Consider the following 23,754-nt stretch of genomic DNA (forward strand, 5'->3'; position numbering starts at 1 on the left):
AAAAACTGGCCAAGTACAGCTTACTGACCTTCTATAATGACTCTCTCCAGCCACCTTCCTCTTTTCACCATACACCCACCACAACAGACCCAGCTGGCCTCTGGGATCTATAATTATATGTATGTGCATCTTTAATGGTCTGCAGTGTTTAATAATGAACTCTTTCCTGCATGTACTCCACACTATAACTAACTAAAACAGAAAAAATCATAAATGTCTTACTCTTCTACAATGTGGTCTGTCTTATCCTTTTTTCCTAGTATGTTTGTCTCATACCAGCTCTTTGCTATTGAAATATAGCAGTAACATGGTCATATTCATATGATTTCAACTGGCAATTGTATTTTCTTATGAAGGTTCAGCAATCTTGACTCATGTTACTTTTCCTTTCAGCTTCCCTACCATAATGATGAAGGGATGGTGCATTCTTGCAAGACTACGGGTTAAACTTGTAATGTAACAGTCAACAGCCTGTATATATCTCAAACTGTTGACAATTTGTGTAATTGTTTTTCTTTTACATTTAATGAAATATTCAACAAATAACACTGCAGTTTCAAATTTGTCTTGTCCTCTGTGGTTTTGCTGTGTTTTCAGGTATCACTGTGACTGTTTCACGAGTTTCTCATTTTTATTCTGCTTACAACAGCCTGACTAGATGTTAGTTTGTAATTTTCTCTGTCAAATCTCACTGTTCAGAGCAGAGTATCACGTCAAGGAAGCATGTTCATAACAAACTGGAAGTTCTTAAGTTGATGTGTATGACTTTTGAAGCAAGTAGCAGTTTTGACTACTATGTGGAAAAGCACAAGGACTACCAGAAACTTTCTTAACTTAAAAGTTGTTTTATTTCATTATCAAATTATGCTTTTTTAATGATTTTTATGGTTTTTTGTCTCTACTGAATCTCATGCAGAGATATAGGGATTAGCCCATGGATGTGTGGTTGTCTTGCACACTTCAGTTTGGTTTTGCCACATCCTTTTTGAGCACTGAAGGAGTTTTAAGGATTCAACCAGTTTATTTTGCAACTGTAGTCACGTGTTGGAAATTTCAGAGAAAGACAGAAGTTTCCCTATGATTTGCATATAAGAATTTCTTCTATAAATTAATTTCAAAATAAAAGATGTTTCTTTCTAACCTCAGAAAAACTCTGATTGTATATGCAGAAGCATCAGGATTTTGCACATCTAATACACTTAAACTTCCACATGTTCATAATCTTCTGTGTCACCTACTAATTCACTGGGAACAGTAAAAGGAGGTAGCAATGAATTCCACAGGCTAATTAGAGATTTCTTATTTTTGTCAATTGCCTTTGCATATCTTTTGCCTAGCTGTCATCTGATAAGCTAAATAGGAGCAGTTGTATGACCTTCAGTATATCATTATCTAATACAGGTACAGGTAACGCATTGCCTATTATTACTTGTTTCCAAAAACTAAACAGTACACGTACATAAATATTATTGTGTAAAAATCTTTCTGTCCTGCTGACATCTATCTAATTTCTTTCCCTAGATTATTTCTCTTTTCTTTGTATCTTGAACATGGAATGATCAGAAATATAAGCAGCATTTTACATGAGAAAAAATATCTTGTCATTTTCTTTCTTGTTGAATTAAATGTTGTACAGGTGTGGGTAACTTAATATGGAACTTATACATCTTGAACCATCCTACTTGCCATCTACTAAAATGAAGAAATGCACTGTCAATGGGTCCAGGTACACAAATATCTTGCTGCAACAAAAGTTTTTAATCACTTTACATATGTAGAGACTGCCCTCAACAGGAGATAATCACTAAGAAACCCAATTTTAGCATGTAATATTCTAGATCTCAGGGAATGTTAGACATGAAAATTTCAGTTAATGAAACAGTCTGTTCACTTTCTTAGGTGAGTTTTTTTTTAATATATGTACATGCTAATTAGTAAAATACCAACTGTTTTGTACATGATGTTTTTACTTCATCATCCTTTAGTAATGCTAGACTTTCCATGACATAAGGGGTAAATTTACACATTGAAGAGAAAGACATATAACTACTTTTAGACCTCTAAATCTTTCAAATCAACACACAGAAAATAAACGTAACTGTGTTTGGTTTTCCTCTTATCAACACAACACTGTGGAGATAATGCTTAGAAAGGCCAACAGGAGGTCATGGGCAATGATTTTATTGCTCTGTTCATTTCTCTCTTCTATGCCATCCTTCAGAGGATTGGCTGGAAAGAAATGTTATGATAAACTCAACTTCCCTAGCAAATTTTCTCAAGGTATTTATTACTACTTCCTTTTGGTAAATTTTATATTTTTTCACGTCTTTGCTTTCCTGTATGATGTATTTTATGACAAGTTGACAGCCATTTCTGTTTTTCTCTTTCTATAGGGTCCAGCAAAATTATGCTTTTACTGTTGTTGTCAGATGGGAAAGAAATAAAGACAGACATACAACTTTAAGGAATAGTCTGTAATGCACTAGTGCTGAAGAGCCCAAAACACTGACTGGCTCCCTACTATGCAAGATGCTGCACAAACATACAAAAAAGACAACTCTTCCCTAGAAATCTGATGGTCAGATCTGTGTGCTTGGAAGGAAATAGGTAATATTATTCTATGAAAAAGAGTAGGTAAGTGAGTGAGTTGAAATATTACCCCTGTGTTAAGTCCTTGTTTTCTCCTGTTACAAAGCACTTGAGGTTGGCAGTTCAGGGAAAAATGTGGTATTAAAAGGAAATATTTTGGGATTTCTTGATTTCGAGGAAAGAACACAGTTACCTCAACCTTGCCAAGTACTCAAAGAAAATGCATATGCTCTGCATGGGTGCACTGCTGTTCCTGCTCAGCTCACCTGATATGATCAGAGCCCACAGCAATCTCACTGTCTTTCCACACTATCTTGTCATGTTTGATTTTAATACAATATCATGAATACAATTTGTGATAAAGGTTCTCCTTCTGAACACAAATCACATAAGGAAAATATTCTTTTTTTTGCTGCCTAAAGTTAAGGCAGTGCAATGCAACAAATAATACCAGCCTGAAGCAGAGTAATGTGTTTCTCTTCATTGAAGAGATAGAGCAGGCATGCAGTCTTCCCTCAGCTGTAATTAAAAACCACATCTTCTTTGTCCAGAAATCCTGAGCTCTCTTTGGGCTATGTCCCAGAATATTCCTGTTATCAAAGTGATTAAGAGGGCTATTAAATACAAAATACCTGCATTCTTCCAGAAGCAAATACTAAAAGCTGGGAGACCCTTTTCTTTGCTGAGTGACTAAACTAGGTTAAGTTCACACTCCATCATTTTACCTTCTTTTCTTCCATGAAACTTGTATTCTTTGCTTCACAGCAGGGAGTGGTACAGATGGAGTAGGTTTTCTTCCCTACCTAAACCTATGACAGTTTTTAGTTCACCCTTTTGTAAAGTAAAGGTTTGAGTCTGAACCTGCTCAGGTGGAAGAGAAACCTGAAACTGGATTTTCATCTTCATCAGTGGGTTATCTAACACCTATGCCACTATATAAAAGTCAATTAGTTGATTGCTTAGCTGCTTATTAAAGCAAAATTATGTGTGTGTTAGGTGTACTCAAACAGTACCTTCAAGTGACTTGGGAACTCTTCTGTATAGAATATGGATCATCAAAAAAACACAGTCTCCAGATATGTTCTGGATATGTTCTTAAACCAAACTGTTGATGTCTTTATTTGGAAAATTTATATTCAAGTAAGAACACACAATGGAAAATATAGACATCAGCTGACCAGAGTTATTTTGATATTTTGGATTTAGGTATATCAAGACAATTCTTTTTATAGCTGTTAAAGTGCTTCAAAAATGGACTGGAAGTGATTTTTGTGGCATTATTCTGAGCAAAATTTGCAGTCTGAACTCAGGGTTCAAGCCCTGTGGTCTTTCATACAGCACCACTTCTCACTTTGGGATGGTTGATATGCTGTACACCAATCCAAGTTTTTTGTGTTATGTATTTCATTGTCCTTCAGAAATACAACAGAACATATAGACTATTTAGAAAGGGATTTTTTTTTTTCTAGAGCTTTAAATAGCTGAGAAAAGGGGCAGAAGAGCAAAAGTAATGAAGTTATTCTACTGACAGCTAAATTAGCTATTAAGGTATTTTATATTAACAGAAATCTGAGGGAGAAAGTGAAATCTTAAAGTTATTTTTGGAGAAAAAGTGTAGAGGGATTAAGCATAAACTCTTAAGAAGCCTTGATTCTCCTTTAATGCAAATATATTAATAATGAGAACAAAGGAAAGGAAATTGAAATTGCTTTTCTAGGTTGACCACATAATATCAGTTTTATAGCTCTCTGATGTTTCCACGTTTCCCAGCAATGTGGGATGAAGGAGGGTTCTTATTTCCTTTGCCATTTCTGCCAAGGAGAGCTGGTTTGCTTCTGTCTTCTTACAGCTAAGTGGTAGTGGTAGTGTGAATTACTTTTGTATTCCTCTGCTTAAATTCTGGCCTAGGAGACAGAGAGGAGACCGGTGGCACTTTGCTCGGTATCCTACACTCTTGCACCTTTTCCTCTGTCAGCCTAACTACCTGAAGATATATATGCACCTCTGAAAGGAAAATGATCTAATCCCACAGTGCACCATGAAGAAAGCTGGCAGGTAAATAAACAACTGACAGATTTCTAATGTTCTTTTATGTGCTACATTCTTTGCCCTACAATCTTCAAGCTCTGGAATTGGACCATTTTCAACTACTGCTTCATTTCAGAACTCCTTTGTTTAAATTTGTTATGTTTAATCAGACAAAGTGATACGCTATGCTGAGCAAACAATGCTGAGTTATCCACTAGTAATCCATTTTCTCCAACAGAGGAGTGTTTAAAGATCTCTCCTACAGCACTATGTTCATGGAGTTCCTTGGGTTTGAATCAACACAGCTGAAATAAGAGAGAAAAAGATAGAGGTTTCTGGTCAGAAGAACTCTAATACAGGAATATTTTCCTGTATCATTCATTGAGGTTTTGGGAGGGTTATATTATTTTTCCTTTTATGTGTTTTGTGCACTGTATTTCAAATACTTCATAGGTGCAGAAGAACTGAAAAAGTCTAGTGTATTTTTTCCCAAACTGCCATTTTTTTCTGGGCCAATGAGATACTCTAAACTAAAAAAAAACACCTGATTCTTATTGGGGACTAGTTTTTATAGATTTAGACTTTTAAAGCAGAACAGTCCATTTTTAACACATGGTTTGATAGCACAGTTCAGAGACTTTCATGCAGTTAAGCATAGCAGAGTGCCTTTTCACAGTTAAATAATTGTATGACTTGGTAGTAAAAATTTACACCAGTGTAACCTGATTGAAATCTCTAATCAATGGTGAAAAACTACTGACAACCACCTTGCAATCTCTTGGTTCTTGTTCATGGAAAAAGGCTAAGGATAAAAGGCTTTAAGGATAACAATGTCCTGATGTATAGTTTTATAACTGTCCATGCTGAAACACACTACTAGCTGGGCTTTTCTGAGCAATCCATACTGCTTCAGATCAGTGTCCAGTTCTTCTTTGGGGTATTTCCTTTACCTTTTTGATATCAGTAAACTTTCTCAACTGTAGTTTTTTCTCCTATAGATCATTGTTAAAAATACTACTGAACATAGTTAGAAGATATTTCCTTTTTTGTCCCCCCAATATTTCTGAAAAAAACATTCATAGCACATCTTCCATAGTATTGCCATTATGTTTTGCATCTGTAGTCAAATAACATTTAATAACAGCCATAAACTTCAGCTATTTATCTCTTACTTCTCCCCCATTTTCTTTACATACTTTTTTTTTGAAGCCATTAATAGAAATGTTGCTGCATGGTTTGTCTCCTTTCCCATGCTTTTCTGTTTTGGAGCATATTCTATCTAACAAATAAATAAAACAGTAACTATTATCTAGTGTCTTACAGACATCCAATAGTCCACAGGCCACAAGTTGCAAGACACTGCACTAAAGTACTTAAGAAATGTGTCAATCAATTTCTAACCCATTAGTAATTATCTTTAAGAACTCCCACAGGACCAGAGAAGATGGACGAGTGTATGGCTCCTTACAAAGGAAACCTTTGTGAACAGAACAGTATACATATTAATTCTGAAGCGCATAAATATACCAGGGAAAGTACTGAATAATCCGTAAGCACTTAACAAGTAACAAGGTGATAACAGAAAAAACATATTGCCAGACATTTGTATCAAAGCATATTGTCCGACCTAATCACCCTCTATGAGGTGGTAACTGACATGGTAAATCAGGAATTTAGAATCTTTTTAAAACCTTCTCTTATGCATTTTTACACTGATTTGTATGACTTTGATAGGAAATTGTAGTATAGATGACCATATTACAACAAGTGGTTATAGACCAATTGAAAAAACATATTTAAAAAGGTGTAGTACTTATTTACAAATTTCTGAAGGAAGAATCAAGTGTCCTAAGTCCCATACCATTCAATATTTTATTAATAATTAATTTTCATTGTAAGTGGAATCTTGGAATAAATCAATGAATGTGGGAATAGGAGAGGCAGTGCAGTGCTGTTCTCCATCTTGGAAGGGATCAATAAGCAGCACTGAGAGACATCAGAGGTGATTTCTTAGTTCTGCTTCCTCCTGCAGCAGACTTCAGGAAGCAGTGTCAAGTTTTAAGCACAACATGTTACAAAATGTACAGAAGATTGGAGACCAAGAGAGAACAGCAAATAAAACTATGAGCTTTAGAAAAATAGGAGAAAGAAAAAGCTGGTGTCGTTGACAGACAAGTTTTGTTCAGCTGAGGAAAGACATGCTGAGAATTAACCATTTATGGACTCAAATTTTCCATTTATGGACTTATGAAGGTTTCTTGTTCTACATGTCTTTTGAAGACAGAATGAGAAGTACTCACATTAATTTTTAGCAGAAGAGATCCTTTTTGGAGGGACTTTCAGTCCAAGAGTACAGCTGAACACTAAGTGGCGGAGGCTGTAAAATTCTCATCATTAAAATGAACACAGATTAGACAGACACCTGATTAGGACAATCTAGATGTACTGTCTTCTGCCACAGGATAGGAGAAGGGACCACAGGACTTCTATAAGTCATTTAGTCAATTTGTGATTTACGTGTTTCACCCATCAGAAAGACAATTTACTAAGGATTTTTGTTAACTCCCTCTGAATATTCAAGGTGGCTAGCTAAAATGGGTGTTGTCTGCTTGTCCCATATGTTAGGAGAAAACCACTTACATTGTCTGATGGATTGTAAGTAGCGGAGTTGAGAAAACTCTGCCTTTTACAAACTGTATTTAATTTAACTGTGTTGCTGAGATGTTGCCATAACTCATCACTTTTCAATGGAATACCATTTATAAGAATGACTACGTTTTATTGTGGAGTTGAAGCGGTGTCTACTGCAAATACATTTTCCTTCAGCAAGTGTATAAGTTACTATATTACACTTTAGTACACGGAGCACTTCTTCTGAAAAAAAGTTACCATTATTAGTGCTCAACTGAGTAAACATCAGCAAGGTTTCTTAGTATGGATAATATTTTTTTGAAACAAATTTACAACACTGATTTCTTTTGGAGATTTTTCAACCATTCAACATGCTGGAATTTGTGTCCAGTTTTGTAAAGCACAAAAGCTGCTAGGTCATCTGGCTTTAGAGCTGCATGCCATGTTTGAGAATTAAATGAGTAATTAGACAAAATTAAATTGTATTCATTTAAAGATTAGAAGTGTAGTCTGTTTATTTTACCTGATTATGATATAACAGCCTGATATTTTAGCTGCAAACATGATCTAACTTCTTATACTTACTTACTTAAGACTGCAGTTTTCCACTTATATTTCACAAAGATTTATTGTGCTTATTCTAAAATGTTTTTGGTTTTTTTTTTTTCACATTGCATTCATAGAATCATAGAATGGTTTGGGTTGGAAGGGACCTTAAAGATCATCCAGTTCCAACCCCCCTGCCATGGGCAGGGACACCTTCCACTAGACCAGGTTGCTCACAGCCCCATCCAACCTGGCCTTGAACACTGCCAGGGATGGGGCAGCCACAGCCTCTCTGGGCAACCTGTTCCAGTGCCTCACCACCCTCACAGTGAAGAACTTCTTCCCTATGTCTAATCTGAATTAAAAATGTATGTCTATGCATTAAAGGTGTAAGTTTATTATCTAATGTATATATTTATTTTGATCTAAGAGGAATATCCCTAGGTACTTCTACTGACTATTTAACTCATTATTTGGATGTAAATTGAAGTGGAGACAATGTTTTTCAGTTCTAAATCCATAATTGACTTGTCATTCAGATCTTTTCTGAAGATTTGTCTGTACTATGATAGCTACAATTTGTTATACGATATGCAGTCAAATCAAATGCTAATTAAAAAAACACTTTGCATTTTCCTCTGGTTCCTTTAATGTATCTTGTTTGTTCTCCCCTTTCTGGCTATTTTTTCAGCTCTTCTGGGCAGGAACTATCTTATATTTTATAATTTATAGAATGCATTATAGACAGTAAGGCTATGATATATCAAATTCCAGTGATCCTGCTCCAGTAGGAACAATCTCTGAAATGTATTTCATTTGCATTGTGACGGTCTCTGAATAAGCACACTGTTTTCAAATAAAGGGCTTTAATCACAGAATGATAAAATCATGTAATAGTTCAGACTGGAAGGAACTTCAGTAGTTCTTTAGCCCAGCCTCCTGGTTAAATCCATGTGGACTGTTCCCATTTACCTTCTTCACCTTTACGTGTACAAGCAGTGTTGTGAAGAGGACTAGCTTCTTGATTTTCCCAGGGACCAAACTGGGGCTGAGCAGCCTGTAGCTCTACAGATTGTCCCTCCTGCCTTTTTTGGAGATCGGTGCAGTAATGGCTTTTCTCCAGCCACCAGGGACCTTGCATGGTCTTCAGAACCTTTTAAAAATTACAAAAGTGGCTGAAGAATTACATTAGCCAAAGAAATTAGATTTCAACAGCTGAAAGGGTGAGGTTCAGCTCCAGATGAAGTCCACAAAATTTAGGTCTCAACAGTAGGTGTCTATATATAAACTAGATATTTAAGCTCCTCTTCTAGAAGCACTTTAAATCTTGCTTATTGGCAGGCAGCTGACTTCTTACTTCTTGGATGCCGTTGACTGTTTTGACTACTTCTTCAGTTACTACAATGGAAGCTTAGATATTCAGTTCACAAGTAGAAACTTGCATATAAAAATAAACCTTCAGGTGTCTTCATTGCAAACAGCATTATACTGCTGGCATCAATGAAAGCCAACAGAGGAATTAGAGTGTCAGAGTGAATCTTTCTTAGAGTAATTAAAATAAATAAGCTTGTTTGAGTAAACCAATTGTTTAGAAAAAAATGATTGCTTTGTTATTGATTAGAAAATATCTATCTTAAATTGCTTTGCTTAAAAAATCATTTTCAAGTGTTCAAGATTTTTCCATAAAGCACAAAAGCACGTGTAAAAGCATAATTTCAATTCTACTGACAGGCATGAAAAATTCTGCTATCTCCACTCAAATACAGGGTCCTTACATCTCAAAGATTATTATTAATAAAGATGTGTCATTCATTGTGTCAAATACATCTTTAGTAATTATCCTCTGCCTCCTATTCGCTTGCATAACAGTTTAGTATGGGGCTCTCCTTTCCCATCTGCAAACCAGGAGCAGTTTCATTACTATTATTTCCCACATCCAGTCATAACCTGTCAATGCAATACTAATTTTACATCACCTTTGCTATACCTTCTACTCTTAAAGTCATATTCAATTGAAAAAAAAAAAAAAAATTCTTGTATAGCTGGGAGAACCTCAGCACCTGTACCTCTGTGGGCTTAGTGATGTATAAACAGAATAGAAGCTGGTCTGTCACTCTCTCAAAGCTTATAATCTAAATCATTGAGAGGGATAGGGAATCGCGGCAACATAACATATATAATCAGAGTAAATATTTTTGCCAAGGGCATAAAAACTAGTAATAAATATTTTCTTCCACAGAGCTGGAAATCCACAAGGAAGAGCATAAGGTCAAAAACTCAGCAAGTAATAAAATGAGCACTCAGGTAAGATAAGCAATGGTAAAATGATTTAGCTTTCTCATTAGTGTTCACAGTTTACAAACAGAAGCTTACAAAGACTCTCATTTGAACCTTTCTCTACAGGGGTTGTGTTTCAAGTTGAACTGCAAGCAGAACTTACCAGACAAAAAATGAACAATATCAAGTTGCCACTGATATTCACTTAGGATTTAAAAAAAAACACACAAAAAAAACCCCAAACAAATAACCCCAACAAATAAAATCCTGTTTAAAACCATATTGGTATTATGGGACTGGAAGATAGCAAAGGTTATGCCAGTTTTACCAATGGTGTCCATGAGGAATCCTGAGAGCTATGAACAATTAAGTCTTATGTCTGTAGCTACCCTACTGGTAAAAAAAGTGTAAGAAAAGGCAGGATTTGTGGATAAATATGAAAATCAAGGAAACAGTCTTCCCCTTCTTTGTAAAGGGATATCATACTTGACAAACTTGTTAGTTTCTTTGCGGGAGTCAGCATACAGACAAAAGAGACATAGTTTACTCATATTTCCAAAAGATAGTTGACAAGGTTCCTCACCAGTTGTTCTTCAAAAAAGTAAACTACTGTGGGATAAAAGAGAAGGCCTTTGTATGGAAACATGCCTCTTCAAAAGGAGAGAAACAAAAGTAGGAGATAATGGTCTATTTTCCCAGTGGAGAGTGGTTACTAATGGAGAAAGGTCCCACAGGGACCTGTGCTGGTGCCTGTGCTATTCATAAACACCCCTGGAAAAGGAAAGACAGTGAGGTGATAAAGTCTACTAATAACAATGAATGTTCACGCAGAACAATTCAATGCATATATATCTAAAGTAATACTCTTAGGGGAAAAAAATAAAAATCCAAATTTCCCATACACATTCATGGCTCTAAGTGAGCAATTAGAACTCAGGAAAGAGATCTTGACTTGTAATAAGTAGCTGTGTGAAAACATCAGCTCAGTGATCAGTAGCAAAGCAAAACCAAACACGTTAGGAATGATTAGGAAAAGAATAGGGTTGTTTTTTTTTTTAAAAGAGAAGACATCATGTCCCACTATCCAAATCCATCCACCCTGTTGTGGTTTAACCCCAGCTGGCAACTAAGCACCACAGAGCTGCTTGCCCGCTCCCCGCCCCCACTGGGATGAGAGAGAATTGGAAGAGTAAAAATGAGAAAACTTGTGGGTTGAGTTAAAGACAATTTAATAAGTAAAGCAAAAGCTGTGTGTGCAAGCAAAGGGAAATAAGCAATTCATTCACTACTTCCCACAGGCAGGCAGGTGTTCAGCCATCTCCAGGAAAGCAGGGCTCTATCATGCATAACCATTACTTGGGAAGACAAACGGCATCACTCCAAATATCCCCCCCTTCCTTCTTCTTCCCCCAGCTTTATATGCTGAGCATTGCACCATATGGTCTGGAATATCCCTTTGGTCAGTTGGGGTCAGCTGTCCCAGCTGTGTCCCCTCCCAACTCCTTGTGCACCCCCAGCCTCCTCGTTGGTAGGGCAAAAGCAGAAAAAGCCTTGGCTCTGTGTGAACACTGCTCAGCAGGAACGAAAACATCTCTGTGTTATCAACACTTTATTCAGTGCAAATCCAAAACACAGCACTATACAAGCTACTATGAAGAAAATTAATTCTACTCCAGCCAAAACCAGCACAGCTCTTGTCTTTAATACATAGATATTTGAGTCCCCTATTAAGGAAAGGATACAGTAGTTTTAGAAGGAAAAGGCACAGAGAAAAGTGACAGGAGTGATTTACTTCCAGACAGTAAGGAACAATTCCACATGCAAGGAACGACTAAAGAGAAAGACGTTCTTCAGTCTGCTAAATTGATTCAGGGGGAAATGGACAAGGAGATGCAACAGAGATCTACAAAGTCATAAATGACATGGAGAGTATGAATGGGAAAAGATTTGTCACTGTCTCTTCAAATATAAACATTAGGGAGCATAAGATTAAATTGACAGCGGAGCTCTCTGGCACAAGTTACTTTGAATGTCAATATGCATCAAAGGCTTCTGAAAGCAACTTTAAACTCACAGAGAAATCACAGAATTTCTGCAAATTTCTGGGCATGTATTGGAGACCATGCCAGCAAAAACATTCCTATTTTCACTAGTTTTTTCATCATACTTTCATCTATGCATCTCTTATTAGCCATAGTCACAGATCAGATACCAGATTTGACAAGCTTTTGATTTGATGACTCTTCCAATACTTCTAACAGTTTGTGTATTTTCAAACATGATTTCCAACTGTTTGTGAAATAACAGATTCTTCTTACATTTGTCTATCTGTTCCTAAGCCTTTTCTGGTTTTATCAACCCCCTAAAAGAAAACATAAAATCATTACTACTGAAATTTTTAGGTCATACTACAGAATGTTTTGATAAAAATAGGAAGTCATTATTTACATATACTGACTAGATTTAGGAGCAGAAAAAATATAAGGAACTCCTAAATTATGAAGATCTGTATTTTACAATAAAGTTTCAATAAATTCTTTGTCATTACTAGTCCTTTCGTAGCGCAATCAAGTTACAGGATTGTTAATAATGTACTTGATGGTCTCTATATGCAGCTGGTCAGTCAACATCAGAGCTTTAAAATGCTTGGATCAATGAGTAATTGGCTCAGTTCTACACCCTCTGACTTTGGGGTCATGGTTCTGAGACTCATCACAAAGTCTAGACACAAGTAGAGTCTACTGAATCATTCTAATAGTTTTCTCTGGGTTTTATGTCATGCCTGTTGCCGTGAGACTGAACACACAGATAATGAAAAAATACTGCTGCCTTCAGCCCGGGCACTTTATACAGAATTCTTACATTTCAGCATCCTCATTGATTCCCAGACCCTTTGCTTTTTCACTTATCAGGGGGTTCATCAAAAATGCTCTTTGACCTAAAGATTTGGGAATCATACTGACTTTGGTGTTGCAGTGTGTATCTCTGACTAAATAAATCTCAGAGTGCACCTCATCATAACTGCCTGTCAGTCTCCAGACCTGAAATCACATTATTGTACTATGATTATGCTTTGGATTTTATTATTTACTACACTTATTGCTTTCTTTCTATCTGTATTCTTAAGTGATGGATTCAACTGTGCTCCTGATGTGCTTTTCTTTTTTGAGTTTACTAAAAGGACATGAGATGTCAGATAATTTCTGCTTCTACTTTGCTACTTTAGCTGAATCCTTTATTAAGAAATTATTTGCAAGTCTTCCACATTTGTATTAGAATGCTTTTGTTGTTGCTCTGCATTGAAAACTGCTTTGATCTTTCCAGTGTGTTTACCATGCCACCTTTCTCTTCTCTCCCACAAAATACACCTGGTCTCTTTAGCAGTCACTTAATAACACAAAAGACTCTAAAAAGTTCCGAGGACAGTCACTATGAAAATCAGCCTGTGACTGAGCTTTCATGCAAAGAGAAGACACAGGTAGACCAATTCAAGGATGTGTTACATCCTTGGCATAAGACTATACCTCTGGGAGACTGCATGCAAGCTGGAGCTAAATTGTTTGTTGTGACTACAATGTACTGTTGCTACATAGTTTAAAAAGGCCAAAAGATGTTAGTACTCCAAATACTTTTGCCATGTAAATGTAGCTTATGATGAAGATATAAATCAGTATAAAGGTAAGTCTTGTTTTGAAAGGAATGGTGCTGTATGCTACTGATTTTTTTGTCAACATTCATTCTAGTAAGTGTCTTCTACTTTTCATCTCTATGCAAACTGCTTTTCAATTATATATGTCTGTATAATAAGCTGAAAGTTGGAGTACACTCTGCTGTTACACATATCATACCAAAATTAAGGGTGCTATCAAACCTCATATACAAGAATACAGTCACCAGCTAAAGTAAAAATGAAATTTCTGTTCCTGATATTATATTTGTATTATACAATCAAGAATGGTAGTGAATTAACTCCTTTTTAGAAAACATTCATCTTTCAGCTTTACTGGGTACAAAAAAGTATAGAGGATAGTAAGAGAGCTCTTATACTAAAAATATATCTTTTAGATCAGGTTCAAGACCATCTAAGGAACGTGAAGGTGCACAAGTCCATGGGACCCAATGAGATGCATCCTTGGGTCCTGAGGGAATTAGCAGATGAAGTGGCTAAACCACTATCCATCATAGTTGAGAAGCTGTGGCAGTCTGGGGAAGTTCCCACTGACTGGAAAAGGGGAAACATAATCCCCATTTTTAAAAATGGAAAAAAGAAACACCCAGGGAACTCCTGACAAATCTGGTGGCCTTCCGCAATGGGGTTACAGTGTTGATGGATTAGGGAAGAGCAAATGACGTTATCTACCTGGAATTTTACAAAGCATTTGACACTGTCCAGCACAACATCCTTGTCTCTAACTTGGAGAGACATGGATTTGATGGATGGACCACTGGGTGGATAAGGAATTCACTGGACGGTCACACCCAAAGAGTTGTGGTCAATGACTCAATGTCTGAGTAGAGAGAAGTGACCAGTGGCATTCCTCAGGGATCAATCAGTATTGGAATCAGTGTTTCACATCTTTGTCAGTGACATGGACAATGGGATTGAGTGCACCCTCAGCAAGTTTGCTGATGACACCAAGCTGTGCAGTAAGGTCAACACACTGGAGGGAAGGGATGCCACCCAGAGGGACCTTGACAGGCTTGAGAGGTGGGTCTGTGCAAACCTCCTGAAGTTCAACAAGGCCAAGTGCAAGGTCCTGCACATGGCTCAGGGAAATTCCAAGCACAAATACAGCCTGGGCGATGAGTGGATTGAGAGCAGCCCTGAGTAGAAGGACTTGGAGTTGTTGGTTGGCAAGAAGCTTAACATGAGCCAGCAATGTGTGCTTGCAGCCCAGAAAGCCAATCATATCCTGGGCTGCATGAAAAGAAGCATGACCAACAGGTTGAGGGAGATGATTCTGCCCCTCTGCTCTGCTCCTGTGAGACCCCACCTGGAGTACTGCGTTCAGCTTTGGGGCCCCAAACATAAGAAGGACATGGAGCTGTTGGAGCAAGTCCAGAGGAGGGCCATGAACATGATCAGAGGGCTGGAGCAACTCTCCTATGAAGACAGGCTGAGAGGGTTGAGGTTGTTCAGCCTGGATAAGAGAAGGCTCCAGGGAGACCTTATAGCAGCCTTCCAGTACTTAAAGGGGGGCTACGGGAAATATGGGGAGGGACACTTTATCAGGTAGTGTGGTGATAGAGCAAGGGGTAATGGTTTTAAACTGAAAGAGGGTGGGTTTAGATTAGATGTAAGCAAGAAGTTCTTCACTGTGAGGGTGGTGAGGCACTGGAACAGAGAAGCTGTGAATGCCCCATCCCTGGAAGTGTTCAAGGCCAGGTTGGATGGGGTTTTGAGGAACCTGGTCTAGTGGGAGTTGTCCCTGCACATGGCAGAGGGGTTGGAACTACATGATCTTTAAGGTCCCTTCCAACCCAAACCATTCTATGATCCTATGATCATCAAGTATAAATAGCTGCAGAACTACTTTTCTTTAAATTCAGTTTAGATTCCTTTGCTTAGTGTAAAACAAAAATATAATAAATCGATGCTTACTAAAATGAAAATTAACTGGCCAAAATTTAGTGGTTTGCTACTTCTTTTGTGTATAGACAATATAAAGTCCTACAATACCGTTAGCTTTCCCTATGCAAGTGTGGAAATGGATTCAAAAGGTGCAAGACAGTGAAGGAGCGAACACATTATTTTCAAGTAACATAGCACGTCATCTTCTGGAAAATATTCTGAAAACCATAATTCATGTATGACCACTTGCTCTCTGATTTACAATGCCACCATAACTCCTAGTAAAGTGCCTGCCAGCTTTCTCAAGGAAAAAAAATATCTAAAATGAAAAGTTTTAAAACAGTACATTATTTCCCTTCCTTATTTCTAGGGGACAAGAAAAGTTAGAGCAACAGTATTTCAGCTGGAAAGGTGCTTTCAATTTGGCAGCATATTTGTGTGAGTAAACATCTAGTTTATGTGGGAGAAATTCTCCTTGAATCAAATATAAAACAGAATGTATAATTGTGAGTCCACTTTTGTAGAAATGGAAAATCTGTAATACTGACAAGCTGATGGCATCTCAGTGTCTGTGGCATGAAAATATTTCTGTTGTCTTCAGGAAGCATATGACTCAACTTTTATTCTGTAGTGTGCCATATAGAACCATAAACAATTTTCTTCATGCTCATGTATGCGTAAAAATACAGCTATGTAACATTCTTGAGTTTGATTGTTAAAATGGCTATATGCATAAATGCTTTCTGCAAACAAATGTAAAAAAAAAAAAAAATTCAGGACAAAACCTGCACAACACTGTGAGCTCAAAGGATCCCATGCTTAGTCGTAGAAGCCCCATGAATCTGTTTCTTGGAATGGTTTATTGGGCGTTTGCTATGAGAGATTTGGATAAACCCCATCTTCTGACATAGAATCATAGAATCATTTAGGTTGGAAAAGACCTTCAAGATCATCGAGTCCAACCATCATCCATGCCCACTAAACCACGTTCTGGAGTACCTTGTCTACGCTCTTTTTGAGTACCTCTGGGGATGGTGACTCAACCACTTCCTGGGCAGCCTATTCCAATGTTTCACAACCCTTTCAGTAAAGAAGTTTTTCCTAATATCCAACCTAAATCTCCCTTGCTGCAACTTGAGGCCATTTCCTCTCATCCTATCTTCAGCCACCTGACAGAAGAGACCAGCACCCACCTCACTACAACCCCCTTCAGGTAGTTGTAGAGAGTGATAAGGTCTCCCCTCAGCCTCCTTTTCTCCAGACTAAACAGCCCCAGCTCCCTCAGCTGCTCCTCATAAGACTTGTGCTCCAGGCCCCTCACCAACTTGGTTGCCCTTCTCTGGACACACTCCAGCAACTCAATGTCTTTCCTGTAGTGAGGGGCCCAAAACTGAACACAGCACTCGAGGTGTGGCCTCACCAGTGCAGTAACATATGCAGGTCTGAGTTTGCTACTTATCAAGCTGCAATTATTTCTTTGATTTCAATGGAAGTCTTCTAACTTGCCACTTCCTTAATTCAAGTTCTTCCTTAGGCGAGAACTTAAGCAAATGTTCTGCTACAAATGGGCTTCACAGAAAAAAAAAGTCTGTCTCAATCAGAAAAGCTGCATGAATTGCAATAGGAGTTCAAAATCTGTGGGCATGTCCCTAATAAAAAAGTAGAAGTGGTAAATAGGCAGCAGTGGAACATGGGCATAGCAGTTGATTCCTTCATGTTTGATCCTGTTCTCCTTATTCATAGGCTATTCAAATCAACTGAATTTTGTCATGCTTTTAGTAGGTCCTTTTAATTCACCATAACAAACTGAATGAAGCACTGGGTCTCTTAAGTTCAATTAGCATGAACTGGATTTTTATATTATATTTTACGTATGTTAAAATAAAATTATAGGGGCAATTTCTGGCTGAAATGCCTGCAGATCATCACATATACAAACATTTGATGCTGAAGTGAGCTTCAGAAATTTCTGAACTGTTTTACGTGATTGCATAAAGCAGTCATTTTCCACTTACCTGGACTGATTTGGAGTCACACACTAAAACACTAAACACCTGCCCTCAAGGCTGTAATGGCACAGGCCTAATGGGTATTTTTAGAAATACTGGAATATTTGAAGGATTGACATAAATTTGATGTGAACTCTTTTCTGTTCAGAAAAATAAGTAATAACAAAAATTGGAGGGAAAACTAAGTAAAGCAATTATGAAACTATGCGCTTTGGGGAAGGTCCATCTTCATGGGCCCACACTCCATCTTAATAATTTCACCACCATAATACTGTGGGTTGCATCCTAGTGGGATGCTGTTTCTTTTAGGCTGTTTTCTTCTGTAGAATATACTCTTGAAGATATTTTGCCAGCATCTATAACTTAAAGTAGAAGACACCAATACCTGTTATCTACTATCTGTATCAGTGATCAGTGAGAGAGCTGGCTCATCGTCTTGAAATTTTGCTCTTGCTTTTTCTCCCTTTCCTCACAAAACAGTATAATTTCTGTCCTTAAAAAAAATCCAAGAAACCACCCTCTCAACTGGAAAGCAGAGTGAGTTAAGTCTGTGTGAGTTGGAGCCTATTAATGCATGACTTTAATCTCATTGCAGATTTGAAATATTGTTTTTATAAAATAATTTTTAATTAAGTAAAACAGAGTGACATTGAGGGATGGATTCTGTTCTGCAGTCTGTTCACAGAATGGCCTTGGCACAGAGAACAGATTTATCTTTGGTATGAACCACCTGATCTTCATCTTGCTTTCTGAAACCTGGAGCATCCACCTCTTCCAAACTAAGCAAATAAGAAGATTAAAAAAACCAAAAAGTACAATAAACGCCTTCAAAGATGATTTTGTAGAATAGCACGCACAAAAAGGCCTTAAAAACAATTAGTTATTTTATTGAATTAAGCCTTTATTTACTTGCCATGCCCACGTATTTATTATTTAATTTATCTGCAGGGATCTGTGGAAATGAAGCCAGGGAACAGGACTGAGGAAAGAAGAGGAGCTGCAGATGAGGAAATGTTTTGGATGATTCTCCAGTCATCATAACAGAAAGTAATATCGGCTGCTCTACACACAGCAACTCTGGAACCAAGGGGCCACGGAGTCATTTTACACTCTCCTTCCCTTAACTGTGTTGAATACCAAACTGTCTGTTTTGAGTATCTGGTTGACTATATATAGGCAAATTCCAATTAAACTCCTTAATGCTTTTAAACCTCATCATCAAACCACCTTTTCCTTCTGCTATTCAGTGGTGGTATCAGCTGTACAGTGGCCATGGGAGTACAATGCCATGAGCTGCACCCAACGTCTGTCTCATATTCTGTGAAAATTTAGTCCTATAAAGTGATACCAATACATATACATTTGTAGTCTCATGTGGCAAAACAGCTAGCAGTCTGTGGAGCTGATGCACACCTGAGGAGGAGATAGTGCCAGCATGTGTCACTATTTTCAATTCTGTTGTTTTCCTTATGTGTCTATGATTATAAATTTGGAGATGAAGCTTATCTTTAAGTGTTTTGCTAGTAAACATCACTCACCGAGGTGATCAGCTCCAGTGCAGGCACATTCCGCAGTGGAGCGAGGGATCGTGTTGTACAGGGGGGTTTCCTGAGCCGGGGAGACCCCGGGGGAGAGTGAAGACCCGCCAGGAGCCGGCAGCTCTGGGGATGGAGAGCGGCTGACGAGGTGTGGGCAGGGCCAGGAGTAATGGCGGCCGCCCCCCCGCTCCCACAAAGGGCAGCCCACAGGAACGCGGCGGCCAGAGCGGACAAACAGGGCCTGGCGCTGCGGTTGCGCGGGATGGCGTCTCTTGGAAGGAGGGACGTTCTACTGGTGAGCGGAGAGGCTTGAAGTCTGCATAACCCCGCAACGGGGCACCGTTCTGTGACCGTCTGCGCAGGCCAAGGGCGCTCATCCTACCCGAGGCTCGAGGCAGAACGGCGGGCACTCGCCTCAGAGCGGAGGCCGCGGCTCCGGCTGAGGGATCTGCACCACCTACGGCGGCGGTGGGCGATGCCTCCCCCCGGAGGGAGCTGCTGAGGGGAGAGGCTGCAGGGCAGGCCTCGGGCTGCAGGAAGGGCCGAGACCTTTCTACTGGGGCAGGGACGGGCAGAGGAGCTGCCTGCGGAAGGCGGGCCGGCGGGAGGACGTCCCGCCACAGGTGGCGGAGCTGTAGGAGGTGGTGAGAAGGCTGCGTCGCATCGGGGAGGCTGAGAAGGAGTTAGATAGCCGGTTCCAAGCGCAGTCTGCAGTGGACCCACAGCCCAACAGCCAAAAACTCCCCCACTGACACACAGGGAAGGGAGCGAGGCCAATAATGCGGAAGAATGGAAGCTTGCAATGGCACGGACCAGCAGGAGGAAGAGGCTTCCCCCAAAGCCTCAGGTGCCCTTGCAGAACCGCTTCACCACTCTGCAGACTGAAGAGGAAAGACCCGTCACATCAGGAGAGACGCTGGAGCTGAGTGAGGCAGCCTGATCTGCTCCCGTATAACAACCAGCACAAATAAAAAAAGGCAAGGGGTGGGAGTAGTAGGTGAGTCCCTTCTGAGAGGTACGGAGGCACCCGTTTGCTGACCCGACACACTCTCTAAAGAGGTGTGTTGCTTACCAGGGACTCGTGTCAGGGATGTCACAGAGAGACTACCAAGCCTGGTACAGTCCACTGACTATTATCCACTGCTGTTGTTTCACATGGGCACCAGTGATACAGTTGGGAGCAGTCTGAGGAGTATCAAGAAGGATTATAGAGCTCTGGGAGGAGTGGTAAGAGACTCTGGAGCACAGCTGTTTTTTTCATCAGTCCTCCTGGTCAAAGGGAAGGGGTTTGAAAGGGTCAGTCGAATCTGGTGAATCAACAAATGATTACAGGACTGGTGCCACTGCCAGGGGTTTGGCTACTTAGACCATGGGACTTGCTTTGAGAAACCTGGTCTACTGGGAGCTGATGGGGTCCATGTGTCACAAGAGGAAGAGCATCTTTGGTCATAGGCTTGCCAAGCTGGCGAAGAGGGCTTTAAACTAAAGTTGCTAGGGTAAAGGAACCTCAATCCATCCCACTCCTACCAGTTTGATGCTAATGCCAGTGGTAGATGCCCAGAACCTGGAGGGGGATCACAGGTTGGCAGGAGAGCACCTGAAGAATAGCGCAAAGGAATTCCAGCCACTCCAGCCAGTAAGTCAGCTTCATCGGGGGCCCAACTTAAATACCTCTATGCAAACGCACATAACATGGGGAATAAAGAGCATTAGAGATGTGTGCACACCTGCAGGGCTATGATCTTGTTGGTATTATGAAGATGTGGTGGGAGGGCCTCTATGGCTGGAGTGTTGGAATGGAAGGATACAGGCTCTTTAGGAAGGACAGGCAGGGGTGATGGGGAGAGGGTGTCACCCTCTATGTCACTGACCAGCTGGAGTGCATGGAGCTTCGCCTGGGGATGGATGAGGAGCCGACTGAGATCCTATGGGTCAGGATTAAATAGAGGGCAGGCACAGGGGACATTGTAGTGGGGGTCTGCTACTGCTTTAGAAATACGCTTTTTGGATGGCATGGGCAAGCACACAATAAACACGGTAATGGTTTTCAGAGTGCCAAGGGACCAGTCCAGGGAAGCCTTTGAACACTTAAACAACTGTATACCCTAGCTTTGAGATATTCAGGCGCATGCTTCCCTGGATACCTACAGCATGTGGATGTATTTGGAAATGTCCCTATTTTTATTGAGTTGATTAACTATTGTCTTCTACATAAGACCAAATGGAATAAGGAAAAAGGACATTCTATTGGTTAATGCTGTGGCAGTACATTCCCCTCTCCACCCCACCCCCCCCCCCGCCCCATCCTGCCAGCAGGAAACAAAACTTCTCCAGGAAGGAAGAAGGGGAAGGAAACCCTGGAGGCTGCAGGTTGAAATTTGAACTGGCCAATCAAGATGTGCCAGGTACACTGAGGTGACCCTCCTGGCCAATAGAATTAAATGACCACAGGTCAGATTTGACAGGGGTATAAACGGGGTTCCGCTGGAGGACGTGTTGGCAGTCCTCCTCAGAGCAGCGAGTCTGCAGCTGGGGACTCCCCCTTGGGTCGGGGCACCACCTGAGGTAACTCCTTGAGGGAGACAGCCCTCCGCTTTTAGGTGAGTGATACACGCGTTTTGGAGCCATCATTTTAAATCTTGGGGATTCTTAAGTCGGCCGTGTAGTATTAATTCTCTTTACTTCATTGAGCCTGTGGTTTTATAAAATGTTACCGGACTTCTAACTCACTTTTGCTGAAGAATAAATCTGAGTTTTAACACCTGTTGGATTTGGTTGTTGTGCACTCGTAACAAACGCTCAAAAAAATCCTACATTGACCAAAAATCTCATTAACATGGGGAACTTGTGAAGTGGGACGTGTGATCTCTCTGGACTTCTTAACACAGTGATATTGAACTGGATGCATGTCAAACCCAGGAAAGCATCCTAACCACAAAGTAATGGAATATTCCAGGGGAGAGTATTTTCCATCCTGTAAAGGGAGTCTAAGGCCTTTCAGCTTTTCTCTCCCAACCTAAAACCTATGCCAAGCCACAGAACAGGGAACTCATTTTGGTATGTGCTTATCCATGGTGCAACGATCTGGATAGAAATTCACACACTTGACCCCACACCACAGGGAGGGACAGGCTAGGCTTCATTTTGGGGATCATATATTTAGGAGGAATCTAGATCTGCACATTGCCACAGCTGCTTTCATACACCAAGATCCCACTACCAGCTGTTACTGTCTGTTAAGTACTAGGTCAGTGAGACTGACAGCATACACAATGGAAGACAGCAAGCTGACCTTTAGTGGAAGATCATGAACACAGGAAAGGTGCAACTCATATGGAAGAATAAAATCTCAATACAGGAGACAGCTTCATCTCAATGCTCAACTAGGAGAGCAGGTTCACCTACACAGTTCTAACTGCCATTAAACTGTCAGTCTGCTACTCTAAGTATTTTCCCCCTCACCACTTTCTAAGGCAATGTGGTTCTTATTAGCTCCCAGTGTATCAAGTCCAAATTTGAATTTTAACTGTGAAACAAGTAAGACTAGTGATTTGCATAGAGAGGTCTGAGAAAAGAAAGAAACAGATGCATCAAGAAGTACAGGAGAGTACTCAGTTTACACTGGAAATGGTGTGATTTCCAGCTAGTATCCAAAACATTGCACATTACAATACAAGGTCATGAAGATCTAGGGACATGCCTGACAGCTAGAGAAATACAAACGTTGTTTCCAATTTCAAAGAAAGCCAAAAGAACAATCCACGGAACTATGGGCTGCTCAGCCTCACTTTGGTCCTGGAAGGACCATGAAATGAGTGCCCTTGAAGCACACCACTAGGCAAATGAAGGAGAAAAAGGTGACCAAGCTTTGCATATTAGTGGGTTGTTATTCATCTCAGTTTTAACAAGGCTTTCATCCCTGTCTCCCACATTATTGTTGTGAAGTTGGGCTGTAGTAGTCTGGATTGGTGGACAACTGGATAGATAAAAAAGAGTTTACATGATAGTGCTCAGTGGATGATGGTTAGTCGGTCATTCTCTGCCTGGGGACAAGTGTGTAACCACAGGGGTTGGTACTGAGACTGTCCTGTTTAATTTTGTCAAAGACTTGAAGGAGGAGCTGGAGTGGACTTTTATCAAATTTGCAGACACCAACAGATTGGGGGGTACCACTCAAGGACATTCTAGACAAACTGGAGGAGTGGCCCAGCAGGAACCTCATGAAACTTAATAAGAATAAATGAAAATTTCCTCACCATAGAAAGGTGAGCCCCTGCAACAGCATGGGCTGGGCACTTCTTGCCTGGAGAGTACCTCTACAGAAAAGGCCCTGAGGGACCTGCTGGAAGGCAAAGCTAAGCATGGATCCACAGGCACAGTGGCAGCAAAAAGGCCAACAGCAACCTGAACTACATGAACAGGGGCAGAGCCAGGAGATCCATGTAAAATATTATACTCGTCTACTTGGCTCTATTTAGAACATACCTAGATACTGTGCCCAGTTTTGCTATCCCAGTACAAAAAAGAAAATGGCAAAGTGGAGGGAGTTCAGGAGACACCACTG

Source organism: Buteo buteo, chromosome 18 (assembly GCF_964188355.1).
Source record: "Buteo buteo chromosome 18, bButBut1.hap1.1, whole genome shotgun sequence".
In the NCBI taxonomy this organism is placed as follows: Eukaryota; Metazoa; Chordata; class Aves; order Accipitriformes; family Accipitridae; genus Buteo; species Buteo buteo.